General features: G+C 44.0%; 1 protein-coding gene across 4 annotated transcripts in view; it reads left to right on the forward strand.

Moving 5' to 3' along the window:
• Positions 1–15,740, forward strand: part of GXYLT1 (glucoside xylosyltransferase 1) — a 130,004-nt gene that overhangs the window by 85,425 nt on the left and 28,839 nt on the right. The gene's annotated exons all lie outside the window — the stretch shown is intronic.

The raw sequence follows: 15,740 nt of genomic DNA on the forward strand, positions 1-15,740 counted from the left end.
ACCCTGGTCGCCTCTTACGACGCAGGGAATGTATATGTATATGTATATATATATATATATATATATATGTATATATATATATATATATATATATATATATATATATATATATATATATATATATATATATATATATATATATATCTGCATGTATGTATGTATTCTGGTGCTGGTTCGGTTTTTACTCTGCTTCGTGGTCTGGTTCGGCTGGCTCATCTTGGTTCGTGGAGCTCTTCAAGGTCTCTGCTAGGTTCCCGGCTTGGTGCGACTCCTTGACCTCATCTTGGTCGGTGGTTCTTCAGGGAGGCGACGCATCTTCGGAAGGATCGGCGCCTCGTCTCACCAGCATGTAGTCCTGAGTGCGAGGGGATCCTCCAGAGCTCGGAAAGGATCGCGGCTCACGGTGATTGGATCCAGTTCGCCCACGCTGGTGCCCAGTCCGAACAGCTTGAAGACCACACGAGGTGGAAAGGTCCGAGGCAGACCATGGGCTTCAGCTCATCTGTTCCTCCGAGCTGAAGTCCGTATTAAAGGCATCAGCCACCATTTCTTGGGTGTGTGTGCGTATGTGTGTCCGTGGGCCCGTCTAACAAGTTGAGAACTGTTAAGTGCTTTGTGTGCTGTAAATGATTGCATTGCATTTCGTATAGTCGGTTTAAATCTGCTCTTACGTGTTCCCTAGTTCCCCATTATTATTAATAAATATACCCCCATTGTTGAATGTAACAGCTCGTTTTGTGTTTCTTTCATTGGCTCGACATGACGCGTGTTTGAGGATTAGTGTTCGTAACTTGTTCATTTGGTCCGACCCGAATTTGGTAATTCCGCTCGGTTATGCCGGGTCTGAGTCGGCGAAAGCGACTCGATTCGGACAAAGTCGGTCGAGGGTGAACTTCCCCGGTAGTCAGACCACGTGGGTACTTAGTTAAATTGAAGTTGGAAATCGACCCTACCCCACGTGCCACGTGGCCTATCCATTGGCGAAGATCGGTCCAATAGGGGATCCGTCAGTTCCGGAGTTATCCGGGGCGAAGACCTTTACACTCTGGGCGATTGGTCGAGCCGGCTCGCGGCTCCATCTGGCGGCCGTGCTCACGGTCGACCCCCGCCCCCCCCCCCCGGCCCTGTAACAATATATCTACTATATAAATGGCAGTCCTTCTTTCTGTTTGTCTGTCTGTCTGTTTGTTTATAACCAATAAGCTCCAAGACCAGTGAACCGATCTTGATGAAACTTTACACACATCCATACCTAACATTCAGCTCCAGGATGCGCTAAGTGGCTTTCCATAAAAATGAAAAAAAAATATATATATATATATATATATATATATTTAAAAAAAAAATTCCCATTTACAAAAGAAAAGGCTTTCAAATAGTGCGCCGGCGTATTGATCGTAACAAAAGGCTTCATGGTTATAAACGCTGGGGTTTTTTGAAATACAAAATGTTCGTATTCGTTGACTTTTTAAACATACACATTCTCCTCCTGTTATTTGAATTCTCGAACTGCACGTGCACGGCAACAGCTAACTGCTGATAGATCTGCTCATGAAAGAGCCAGGCAAGCGGAGTCGGCTGCAGAGAGGGAGGGACGGGGACGGGGACGGGGACGGGGACGGGGACGGGGACGGGGACGGGGACGGGGACGGGGACGGGGACGGGGACGGGGACGGGGACGGGGACGGGGACGGGGACGGGGACGGGGACGGGGACGGGGACGGGGACGGGGACGGAGACGGAGACGGAGACGGAGACGGAGACGGAGACGGAGACGGAGACGGAGACGGAGACGGAGACGGAGACGGAGACGGAGACGGAGACGGAGACGGAGACGGAGACGGAGACGGAGACGGAGACGGAGACGGAGACGGAGACGGAGACGGAGACGGAGACGGAGACGGAGACGGAGACGGAGACAGGTCTTACTGCTGATATATCTGATCATGAACGAACCAGGCAAGCAGAATCGGCTGCAGAGAGAGAGAGCGTCGCCTCACTGCAAATAGAGCGTCACACCGACAGGCGAGAGAAGCACAAAACTCACGTTCCAGCTTTCTAGGTCCGGGTTTTGGCAGGGCATCAAGGACAGTTGCCACTGCTGCGAGAAACATTGAGTGGCTCAAGGCCGACTTCAACTATGACCTCTCTGAGGATTACGGCAGCATAAAGCCTTCCTTCCATAAATCTGAGGAATAAAAGAAGCCTTCCTAATTTTCTCCATACAACTAATGCCTCAGTCTAACTACCGTGAGGAAAATAGGGCAAATTTCCCGGGTATTACCGGGTACTTCAGCTAGTATATGCATATATATATATATATATATATATATATATATATATATATATACACTCACAAAGTGGGTATGCTGTGGTATGTTTGTGGGAAATTCCACATTAAACTATTATGAGGTACTTAGCAAACCATCAATGGTCAGAAATAAAAGTGGACATGTTGGGGAACCTGTAGAAACCAGCAATATCATACTCTCCATTTCCCTGTTTTATTAAAGACTTTTTAAAGCAACAGAATATGGGTATTGTAACCTTAGAAATGTTACAGTTTGATTGGTACAATTTTTATTTTACTGTACGTTTCTTATGTGACAGTTATTTTGAGTGTGGTGACTCAGAATGTGAACTTTGGTGTCTCTTTTATGTTTTGATGATGTTCTGTCTTCCTATTCGGGTTTTCTGGCATCTACCCTATCTGATGAAATAATGGATTCGTACATATCGCTTCGTGTCCACTGCATCAAGAAAAATAAGGAGTCCAGTGTTGATAATGAATGTTTCTTATGATTTTTATTCCAAATCTCCCTTAATTTCTTGGAAATATGAATCTAACGGCAGAAAAATATAGATCAAAATTGTGATCAGAAAAATAAAATTTGGACCGCAAGTAATCCCGTCTTGATTTTCGTGTCAGTCCCATTATGTACGAATCCTCATCTCTCGTCGGACACAAATAACGCTAGCATTATAAAATCTTGCCGTCTTGCAAACTTCCCCGATTGATGGATATAACAGGCACTTGCAAGCGTGTCAGCACATTTCCATTTGCCATCGAGCGCAGCGTTTGTCTTCGTGTCCGTGTCTTTGCGAGAGCTGTAACATACGAATCCAGCGTGTGGATGTCGAGCGGAACGAGGTGACTCACATTTGTCTGATAATTCTTCATTTTAACCAACGCTAGAATTTTTTGGTGCTTCGTGAGGATCCGAGAGGTATAGTAATAATTATGTTTTTCGTTTCATGTTTAAAGTGATTATTTTCAAAAGTTCGAAATAAATAGATTCGATTTAAACGTTATTTTTCGCTTACAAGTGTGGCTTTCTTTGCGACTGAACTCGTCTGTGTTTTCTTCGTAATTTATAACATCGGACTCTCTCAAAATGTGTTGATTTTTTATTTTTCCTGTCACACATTGATCCTGTTTAAAAAGGCAGAGTAAAAATTATCTGTTTCTCATCCCAAAATATAATATTTACGTTGTTTTTTTCATCTGATTCCATACATAACGCCGACGCCAAGCTCGAAATTTGAACGTGTATTTACAGTGTTGTATATATTCAGTGGTAACTTTAAAAGCGGACGTGCTGCAGGTCTAAAAATGTAGATTTAGCTATTTGAATACATGCATATTAACATAATGGGTTGCATTTCATGCTTCCCTAAACTTTTTTTTTGCCCTTTGTGTAACAGTTTGTGTACTCACTTTGTGAGCCATGCACATATATATATATATATATATATATATATATATATATATATATATATATATATATATATATATATATATATATATATTAAAACCTGGTGTTGGCGCAGTGGTTAGGGCAGCGGCTTGGGACCCAAAAGGTCCTGCGTTCAAGCCCCGTTGGGCCACTGAATTAATATGCACCAGGGGGTTGACTCAACCTGTCATCCATCCGAGGTCGGCGAAATGAGTACCAGTGTACTGGGCCCGGTGTATGCCCCGGTTAGAATAGGTGTACCATATCCCTGTGTGTCATATGAGGCGACCAGGGTTGCGTCAGGAAGGGCATCCGGCGTAAGAAAAACTATGCCAAATCATTATGCGGACAATAAAACGGATTTCCATACCGGATCGGTCGAGGCCTGGGTTACCAACGACCGCCACCGGTACCGTTGGTCAGCAGGGTACTGGTGGAAATTGTGCTACTGCTGGGCGAAGGAGGAGAAGGAGACGGGGAAGGTGGGTCCAGAGTCAGTGGGAGAGGGGGAAGGGTAGAAGTGTGGAAGTGAGAGTTGGAACTCTGAATGTTGGGACTATGACTGGCAAAGGGTGAGAGTTGGCTGATAAGATGGAGAGAAGAAAGGTGGACATACTGTGTGTGCAAGAGACCAAGTGGATGGGGAGTAAGGCTCGGAGCATTGGAGGTGGTTTCAAACTGTTCTACCATGGTGTGGATGGGAGAAGAAATGGTGTCGGGGGTAATCCTGAAGGAAGATTATGTCAAGAGGTTATTGGAGGTGAGGAGAGTGTCTGATCGAGTGATGAGTGTGAAGTTGGAAATTGAGGGGGTGATGATGAATGTCATCAGTGCATATGCCCTGCATGGAGTGTGAGATGGAGTATAAAGAAGATTTCTGGAGTAAGTTCAATGAGGTGGTGGAGAGTGTATCCAAGGATGAAAGAGTGGTGATTGGAGCAGATTTCAATGGGCATGTTGGGGAAGGGAATAAAGAGGATGAGGAGGTGATGGGTAGGTACGGTCTCAACGAGAGGAATGTGGAAGGGCAAATGGTGGTAGATTTTGCAAAAAGATTGGAAATGGCAGTGATAAATACATATTTCAAGAAGAAGGAGGAACACGGGTGATGTACAAGAGTGGAGGAAAGTGCACACAGGTGGATTACATCTTAAGCAGGAGATGCAACCTGAAAGGATTAGAGACTGTAAGGTGGTGGCAGGGGGGAGTGGAGCTCGACAGCATCGATTGGTGGGCTGTAGGATGATGTTGGAGGTGAGGTTGAGGAAGAGAGTGTGGGCTGAACCAAGGACCAGATGGTGGAAGCTGAAGGAGGAAGACTGTTGCATGGAATTTAGGGAGGAGGTGAGACAGGTGCTGGATGGTGGTAAAGAGGGGTGGGATGATTGGGAAACTACAGCAGAAGTGGTGAGGGAGATAGCTAGGAAGGTACTTGGTGTGACATCTGGACAGAGGAAGGAAGATAATGAGACTTGGTGATGGAATGAGGAAGTACAGGAAAGTATAAGAAGAAGGGGTTGGTGAAAAAGAAGTGGGATAGCCAGAGAGATGAAGAAAGTAGGCAGGAGTACAAGGAGTGGTGGCACAAGGCAAAGAGAGAGGTGGAAAAGGCTAAGGAAAAGGCATATGGCAAGCTGTATGAGAAGTTGGATACAAAGGAAGGGGAAAAGGATTTGTACCGATTGGCCAGACAGAGGGACCGAGCTGGGAAGGATGTGCTGCAGGTTAGGGTGATAAAAGACGCAAATGGGAATGTGCTGACAAGCGAGGAGAGTGTGTTGAGAAGGTGGATGGAGTACTTTGAGGAGCTGATGAATGAAGAAAATGAGACAGAGAGAAGGTTGGAAGAGGTGTAGATAGTGAACAGGAAATGCGGTGGATCAGTAAGGATGAAGTGAGGACTGCTATGAAGAGGATGAAGAGTGGAAAGGCTGTTGGCCCAGATGGTATACCAGTGGAGGCATGGAAGTGTTTAGGAGAGATGGCAGTGGGGTTGTTAACCAGATTGTTTAATAAAATCTTGGAAAGTGAGAGGATGCCGGAGGAGTGGAGATTAAGTGTACTGGCTCCGATTTTCAAGAATAAGGGTGATGTGCAGAGCTGTGGTAATTACAGAGGGATAAAGTTGTTAAGCCATACCATGAAGTTGTGGGAAAGAGTAGTGGAAGCTCGGTTGAGAGGAGAGGTGATGATTTCTAAGCAGCAATCTGGGTTTATGGCAGGAAAGAGCACCACTGATGCGGTGTTTGCTTTGAGAATGTTGATGGAGAAGTATGGGGAAGGCCAGAAGGAGTTACATTGTGTGTTTGTGGATTTAGAGAAATCTTATGATAGGGTGCCAAGAGAGGAGTTGTGGCATTGTATGAGGAAGTTGGGAGTGGTAGAGAAGTATGTGAGGATTGTGCAGGATATGCATGAGGACAGTATGACAGCAGTGAAGTGTGCGGTAGGAATGACGGACCGGTTGAAGGTAAAAGTGGGATTGCACCAAGGATCGACTCTGAGCCCTTTCCTGTTTGCAATGGTGATGGACAGGTTGACGGACGAGATCAGACTGGAGTCTCCATGGACTGATGTTCACGGATGACATCATGATCTATAGGGAGAGTAGGGAGCAGGCTGAGGCAAGCCTCGAGAGGTGGAGGTATGCACTGGAGAGAAGGGGAATGATGGTCAGTCGGAGTAAGACGGAGTACATGTGCGTAAATGAGAGGGAAGGTGGTGGTATGGTGCGGTTGCAAGGAGTTGAGGTGGGGAAGGTGGATGGGTTTAAATACTTGGGATCAACTGTCCAAAGTAACGGAGAGTGTGGGAGAGAAGTGAAAAAAGAGAGTGCAGGCAGGGTGGAGTGGGTGGAGAAGAGTTACAGGAGTGATTTGTGTCAGAAGAGTCGCTGCAAGAGTGAAGGGGAAAGTATATAAGACGGTAGTGAGACCAGCTATATTGTATGGTTTGGAGGCAGTGGTGCTGACAAAAAGACAGGAAGCAGAGCTGGAGGTGGCAGAGTTAAAGATGCTGCGATTCTCGTTGGGAGTGACGAGGATGGACAGGATAAGGAATGAGTATATTTGAGGGACAGTGCAGGTTTGATGGTTTGGAGACAACGTGAGAGAGGCGAGATTGAGATGGTTTGGACATGTGCTCAGGAGGGAAGCGGAGTATATCGGGAGAAGGATGCTGAGGATGGAGCCGCCAGGTAGGAGGAGAAGAGGAAGGCCAAAGAAGAGGTTCATGGATGCGGTGAGGGTGGACATGCGGGTGGTTTGAGTGTCAATGGAAGATGTGGAGGATAGAGCGAAATGGAGACTGATGATCCGCTGTGGCGACCCCTAACAGGAGCAGCCGAAAGAAGAAGAAGATATATCGTCTTCTTCTTTCCGTTGCTCCCGTTAGGGGTCGCCACAGCGGATCATCCGTATGATCCGCATAGTGATTTGGCACATGTTTTACGCCAGATGCCCTTCCTGACGCAACCCTGGTCGCCTCTTACAACACAGGGGTATGGTACACCTATTTTAACCGGGGCATACACCGGCCCAGTATGCTGGTACTCAATTCGCCGACCTCGGAAGGATGGGAGGCCGAGTCATCCCCCTGGTGTATTAATTCAGTGGCCCAACGGGGCTTGAACTAAGAAGAAGAAGATATATATATATATATATATATATATATATATATATATATATATATATATATATATATATATATATATATATATATATATATATATATATATATATATATATATATATATACATATATATATATATATATATATATATATATATATATATATATATATATATATATATATATATGTATATCCCTGCCTCGTAAGAGGCGACCATGGTTGCGTCAGGAAGGGCATCCGGCGTAAAACATGTGCCAAATCACTATGCGGATCATATGGATGATCCGCTGTGGCGACCCCGAACGGGAGCAGCCGAAAGAAGAAGAAGAAGAAGATATATATATATATATATATATATATATATATATATATATATATATATATATGTGTATAATTTTGTTTTTATGTATATATATATATATATTGTACATGTATATGTTGTACGTCTTTCGGCTGCTCCCATTAGGGGTCTCCACAGCAGATCATCCGTTATGATCCGAATACTGATTTGGCATAGGTTTTACGCCTGATGCCCTTCCTGATGCAACCCTGGTCGCCTCTTAGGACACAGGGATGAGGATTGGGTTTCGCCATGATTCCAGGCTGCTCTACACCCTCTCGGAGCATGGCCCACTGCAGAGCACCCGTCTTCAAGCGATCCTCCAACCCAAGCCTCCGAGTAGCCGAATTACAGGCGCACGCCATTTTGCCCGGTTATGTGTATGTATGTATGTGTGTGTGTGTGTGTGTATATATATATGTATATATATATATATATATATATATATATATATATATATATATATATATATATATATATATATATATATATATATATATATATATATATATATATATATATATATATATATATATATATATATATATTTATTTGTCTCAAAACAAGGACAAACTGATTCGATTTCGGTTCAGTTGTGAATCCAGATCTGGCTTCTCAGTGGGAAACAAAACAAACTGTTGAGCCTGGCGGAGGTATATATATATATATATATATATATATATATATATATATATATATATATATATATATATATATATATATATATATATATATATATATATATATATATATATATATATATATATATATATATATATATATCTTGTTACGAATTCGCGCCCGCCGGCGTGCGATCGGCCACGTAACTCGAATCGCGACCGCGTCACCCACTGGACGGATAATTCAGTCGTGACCCTCCTGGGACTACTGCCAGAAACCAGTCACGGGTGGGGGTTTAACCCCACCACCACCCAGTCCGCAGTCTACCCGCGCGAAATAGGGTGAATCGCCGAATGTCGATATACCTAAGTACCCGCGCGGGTAATCTGCCGAGGGATGGGACCACGCCACAGGCCGACTCCCAACACGAACCGCTAAAGCGGTTCGTTCCGTATTACAGGGATAACCGAGCGGAGTTATCATCGGCCTTGACGGTTCCGATTAATTACCGGGTGTTTTAAAACCCACTATTAATCCCTTACGTGATGCAAGATGGAGATTCAACAAAGGAAAGGATACAGCGAGACGGAGAACAATTGGACAAGCACACTTTATTACACACACAGACAAGCACGTATTCACAGCCATACAGTCAAAAGGAAGCTGGGAAAGAGTTAAAACCGAATATAATTATTACAACACTTAAACAGTTCTACTTTTCAAGACTGTCGCCACCCACAGACATTTACACATAACCCCAAAAGAAAAGGAAGTCGCGACTTCCCTGAGCGCGTTGAGTCCTTGGCGACCGTAACTCCGAGTCCCTCCGGCGTGGTCCGCGAGCTCGTGCTGCGTGTCGCTTGTGTGGTCCGCTCGACAGCTCAGATGAACGAACTGAACCTCCGACCAGGGACGATCACCACAACTCTCCACAATTCCCCTTCAGGGACAAGGGAACAGGAAAGGGAATGACATTCTCGTCGACCTTCACGTCCACGCCTTTTGTCGATCGCTTGCACGAACCAATAGCCTTCAGCCTCCAACTGGGACAAGGGAACAACCAACCAACCAACAACGACTCTTCACGCCCACCCTTTTGTAGGGGCCGGCTCCGCTCCATTGCCCCGCCCCATTTCTGTCTCCACCTCCCTTCGAGGCGTTTCCAGAAAGCTCTCGAAGGGGGGGTGCCCCCACTCCGACCGCCTCACGCCGTGCATCCACCAATCTGGAGCGAGCTGCCGCACCCCTCCCCTTCACACCAATCGTGGTGGGGAGATTCAGGCGGAAGCATCAGGTGGGGAAATTAGGTGGGAAAACCCCACAAGCGTTGTTGGTTTTTGTTCTTGCACGCGCCCGCACGGTGCTCGTTGAATGACGAGTGGCGAAGATGTGGTAGCGTAGTTGTGGAAGGTGGCGTCGTGTAGTGAATGGCGTGATCGTTGAGATGTTGGTTGTGGCGATGTTCGTTGTTGTTCTTGCACCAAATTAACAATAGCCAAAGAAAAATGGCTAACTGAAGCGTCGCAGCCCAAATGGATCACATATATTCCCTCTATACAACTGGTTTGGGCTAACAACACATGAACTTACCGATATATCTCACCTGAGGACTCTTGGTGTAATGATGGTGTAATGCTTCTTCTTCTTCTTTTGGCTGCTCCCCTTAGGAGTCGCCACAGCGGATCATCCGTATGATCCGCATAGTGATTTGGCACATGTTTTACGCTGGATGCCCTTCCTGACGCAACCCTGGTCGCCTCTTACGACACAGGGATATAGTACACCTATTTTAACCGGGGTATACACCAGCCCAGTATACTGGTACTCATTTCGCCGACCTCGGAAGGATGACAGGCTGAGTCAACCCCCTGGTGTATTAATTCAGTAGCCCAATGGGGCTTGAACTCAGGACCTTTTGGATCCCAAGCCACTGCCCTAACCACTGCGCCAACACCAGGCTCACTAGGTGTAATGCAAATTTCCAAATTTCCTAATGCAATCTTGATGGTGTAATGCGAATTTCCACAACCGTAACAATATATATATATATATATATATATATATATATATATATATATATATACACACGACAGGGCTTTATACACTTGAAAGGAGACGGTTACGAGGTGATATGATAGAGATGTTTAAGACAATGAAGGTAAGAGACAAAGTGAGTGCAGAAGAGTTTTTCAGCAGAATAGACTGTGATACCTATGACCAGGGGCCATCGGCTGGGGGTAAAGATGAAGTTAGGACAGGAGGATGGCAGGAGTTTTTCACTCCGAGAGCTGTTAATGCATGGAATTGTTTCTCTGAAAAGGTCGTGGCAGCAGAAACAGTGGACTTATAACCTCCGTCCACCGGTGGTAGAGGTAATTTTTTACCCCTCCTTGTCTCTCTGTTCACAGGTATCTCAAACCGTTGTGGACACATTCTGATGAAATTTGGTGGGCAGGTTGGGTGTGTAAAAGGGACCAATTGATTATATTTTGGTGAAGATCCCCACTGACGGGTGGTCCTCTGGTCGCTTGTACACATTTCTGCGTTTGAGCCTGGCGAGTAACTCCTGAAATCTATCTGTCTGGGTTCTTCCCAACTTCTTTGTTCTTTGTTCCCTTTATATTTTTTCTTCGAATTTTTTTTTAATTGTCATTATTTATTTATATATTTATTTTTGCACAATTCTCTTTATTCACTCGACTTCTTGCTTTTTCTTCTCTTTCATCTCTTTTACGCTCTATTCCTCTCTTTCCTTATCTGTCTCTCTAAGGAGAAGTGAATTATTGCAGAAAATTTTCTGTTAACCTCACTTGGCTGCGTGTGGATGGGTTTGAGGGTTGAGGAGTAGCGGCTGAAACCCGAATCCTATCCAGGTTCCTCCTGATGACTCCATCTTTGCTCTTTACTTTTTCGGGTTCTTTCTTGGTCTTCCGTCTCAATACGGATACTGATCCGGATATGAGATGGGGCCAATATTATTCACCATTGAGAGATAGGGCCAAAAATGATGCAATAACATATTTCAAAAAGTTGTGGACGAGTTATGACAAAACTAGTTGGACGAGTTGGTTATGTGAAAAGAACAAGCCGATTAGATTTTGGTTCAGGTATGGATCCAGATCCGGCCTATCAGTGGGAAACAAAACAAACTGTTCAGCCTGGCGGAGGTATGCGTTCTTCTGAGTGCTGTTCTAGTTACATGCAGTGGCCTACAGCTGAGTTACATGTTACTTTGCCCAAATACGGCTGAGCGTTACTGTAGGTAGATGCAACAGCTATTGGCTACCCATGTCGGAAATGGTGGGGATTAACTCACTGTTCTACACACTTTGCTTAACTGATGGAAGCTGACGACTGGACAGTTTGGAAAAGGGCTTGTAATGATGAACAAAAGGCACGTATATACAAGGCAGTGTCACAACAGAGAAATCCCTACTCTTAGCACATAAGCCCACTCTTATCAATCACTTGTCACAAAATACAAATGGGCACCACAATCGTACTGGTGAATGATAGGAGGAAGAAGGATGGAGAGAGAGAAAATAATATGAGGCGTGTTGTCGGCGCCTTGCTCACCGTACATAAGCCAGTGGGCTCACCTGGGTCCAAATAAATGTGAGGGGGGGGGGGTTCGGAGAAGTGTGTGTAATGTGACGTGTCCTGAGAGGTGCAGAGGATAGATGCGTGTGGTGTCAGAGCAACTGGCATTAGGTGTAACAGTCATTAAGTTCCAAAAAGAACAGTAGGTGCTTGAATTGATGCTCGTGTGTCCAAGGGAAAAAAAGTATCATAGAGACAGTTCGAGAAAGATCGTGTGAATCAGTGTGTTTGGATGATGTGCCTGGGAATTCTCTGCTGGACTGGTCCATCTGCAGGGGATATACTACGAGATATTTAGCTACACAATATACGACAGAAAGAACTACACTTGGGTTTCTTTTTGTTTCTTGATATGTACTTTCCTGGGGTCTCCGAAAACTGACACAGTATATAATAGAGATCGACAAGTATGATAGTAAGCGGGAGATGGAGGATGTACTGGGGGACTGGAAGGAGGCATTCAATAAATAATAGACTGAAGATGAGTATGGAAAGGACTGAGATGTTGTGGGTCAGGCAGCAGAGAAAATAAGTGAATGTCAGGTTAAATGGGAAGATCAGACAGGGAAATAGGTTTGAGGATCTAGGAGAAAGAGGGATCAGGCATGGTAGGTCAGAGGCAGAAGTGCAGAATATTAGTCAGGTTGGTGTGAATGCTTGGGTGAAGCTGGATGGATTGATGGCATCCAAAAAAAAAATCAAGGATGCTGGTTCTGGTGTCTTGTGTAATGCTGGCCTTATGTAATTTATGGTCTGGAGATGGTGGCACAGACAGAGATACAACAACAGAGGCTGCAGATCTGTGAGAACAAGTTGGTCAAGATGATTTTGAGAGAGAAGAGTGTGGATATGAGGAGGATGGATGAACTCGAGTTGAAGATTGGTGTGCAGATGAGCTTGACGGGGCAATTGGTAAAAGGCCGGCTGAAGTGGGCTGGACACTTGGTGTGGATGGGGGAAGAGAGAATAGCAAAGAGAGCGGAAAGGTTGAGGGAGCAAGGTATGAGGAAAAAGAGGTAGACTGCGGTTGAGATGAGGAGCTTGTCTGAGGAGGGATATCAATAAGTTTGGGGTGGTTGGAGAATGGAGAGAGTTGGATGAGGGGAGATGGAAGTGGAGGAGTTTTGTGGTCAGGGCAGGGCAAAAGATTGGTACCATTGGACCTCACCCCTTACAAAGGAAAGAGAAGCAGGAGAAGAAGAAAAATGTGAGAGTTTTGGATCATTTTTGACCCAAACTATGGGCAACATCATACACCTGACAGATATCATACAACAAAAGTTGTGTTCATGTTACTCATCCAGGAAGGGTGGGGCAATTGGAAAGGGTCTACATATGATATATGTGCAAATGGTGAAATATTTGACAATACCTGTTGAGAGGTGTGCACTGACAATGTTTGTGCTCCATCTCTTGACATTTGTGAACAGTTCATCTCCTCCTCCCCACCACTTCTTATATCTTTCTTCTCAGTGTTGTCCATGCCCATCCCTCATCCCTCGCCTCCTTTTCTTCCCATTTCAAGCCTCTGTTTCTAACTTCTACCAATCTTTTCCCCCATTTTTTAAACCCTATCCTATCCACATTACCTCTCCTTTTCAAATGTATATTTCTCAATTTTCCTTCACCGACACCCCCCACACCCAGTCCTAACCTCTTGCATACATAATATGTTGGTAGTGCAAAAGGTAAACTGGCAAAGGAAAGGAATATTATGAGAAAGCAGAACGGAGTTTGAAGGGAGGTAAGGGGATATACTGTGTAACATTTGGTACAATTCCTCTGAGAGCTCATTTAGCTCGTAACATTTGCTCGTTATGGGTTGGTCTTGATGTGATAGTTAGACAACAATGGTTTTGTCATTAATGAAATCTTAAAGCAATTACACATTTCCAAGAGTGATGCATAAAATGTTGGCTTGCACATTTCCCCTACAAGGTTTCTGTCTTTAATCATTCCAAGATCTCTTTAATCCAGTAGATGTAAATGATGACATCACTGATTTCAGCCTGGGTTATATAAATGAGGCATTTTGCTTCATTCTTCTTTCTGATTAAACAGTATACAGGTTGGCTAGAAGATTGACACTACAAACTGATTACCCCCACGCTTTTAAAATAAAACAGAGGGATATTGAGGTATTGAATTGGCTCTGTCCGTCCATTCGTCACGCTATCTCCTCCTAGACGGTTGTGCAGAAATTCACCAAACTTGGTCGTTATGATCACCACTTGACAAGAATGTGCAAGAGCAGTGTCATTTTTGCAAGAGGCTGGGGCATTGGGGCCAGGTCAAAAGGTCAAATATCAAAAAATGCAATTACGGGCACATTTCAAAACTTTTTAAAATGATATTTTGAACATGCAATTGACATTGGGGGACACGTGAAATATGTAACGATTTTTGGTATTTGATTCCCGGTTCATGTCCCAGGTGATGGGGACTTCGGGTCATAGGGGTTAAAACAAGGTTTTTTTCAACTCAAAATTTAATATATTGATGTGCCTGGTGGAACTGTTTGCCATCTTTCAACTTTGATCTAGTTGGGAAGTGTGGGGATTTGTGATGGTGTGCCATCGACTTTGCTCTAGTTTTTATGTTGCCAACAATACCTGTAGGCCTACTACAAAATAGGCACTTAACATGCTGAGTTTGTATCCCTCCTCTTGGCTTGTGTGTCGAAAGAGAGATATCCCTCTCACTATTTCTGTACAGTGTGTATAAATCATGGAGGAACTTGTCTATTTTCATATGCTCCACAAGGATCTTAGAAAATTTAATTATACTTGAAGAATTAAAAGGATAGGAGATGATGAGCACATCAGCACAGCACATGGGACTTAAACTTGGATGAATGAATGAATCATCATGAATGGTGTACTCAGATGGGTACTCCAGATGTAAACAATATAAATTTGAACTGTGGACCCATGCATACAAAAACCTACATTTTATGAAATGTCAATACAATATATGTACTACTCATTTCTAATCTCAAAAGAAGCAGAAATTATTAATGAAAACAGTAAGCAGAAAAACCAAGTAAAAACAAAACATGAACATTTGTTGTTACCACTATTACTAGTACTGCAACTACAACTAGCACAATTATTCCCACCTTCTTGTGCAATCAGGGAATGCTTTTTGGCCGAGTCTTTCAGGAACCGACTGACTCAGCCTGACGTTCGACTGAAGGCGCAAAGGCGGCAGAAATTTGGGATTGGTTCAGGATGTTGACGATAACTCGCCTAAACTTCGCAAAGTTCACTGTGGGATATTTAATATCCACTAACACTCCGAGTGCAAGCTTGTTGAGTTGGATGCTCTGAGTGCTAGCTTGTTGAGTTGAGATGGATGACACACACATATCCTTGCATCGCCCTGCATGTGAAACACCAGGGTGACAGTTTATAGCTGGGGCAAGATTCAAACCCAAGATGTATTTATTTGGTGCAACAAAACGTTCGGAATTTTTAACAAACATCAAAAAAAATCAAACTTCTATGGCATTTTATTTTAAACATCTTGTTAGCAGATGATGCTGATGGAGGTACAACCTGTTAAAGTCCAGTCTGGAATTCCATATACATAACTCCAGATGTACGTACAATGGATCGGTAAATCTAGAACCTTATGAGCTGTCAGCTTCAGGTAAGAATCCAGTACAGAAGTTGAAGAAGTGAATATGGAAGAGGCTATAGCATGAGGTATTCAGGCGTATCAATTTGAACCGCATCAATTTCCTCAAAGTTGTCAGTTTTTGTGCTTGTTTGATGTATGGCACTTTTTGTATTATTACCTCCACCACCGA

Source organism: Eptatretus burgeri, chromosome 10, assembly GCF_056783735.1.
Source record: "Eptatretus burgeri isolate ZD-2024b chromosome 10, Ebu_testis_v1, whole genome shotgun sequence".
Lineage (NCBI taxonomy): Eukaryota > Metazoa > Chordata > Myxini > Myxiniformes > Myxinidae > Eptatretus > Eptatretus burgeri.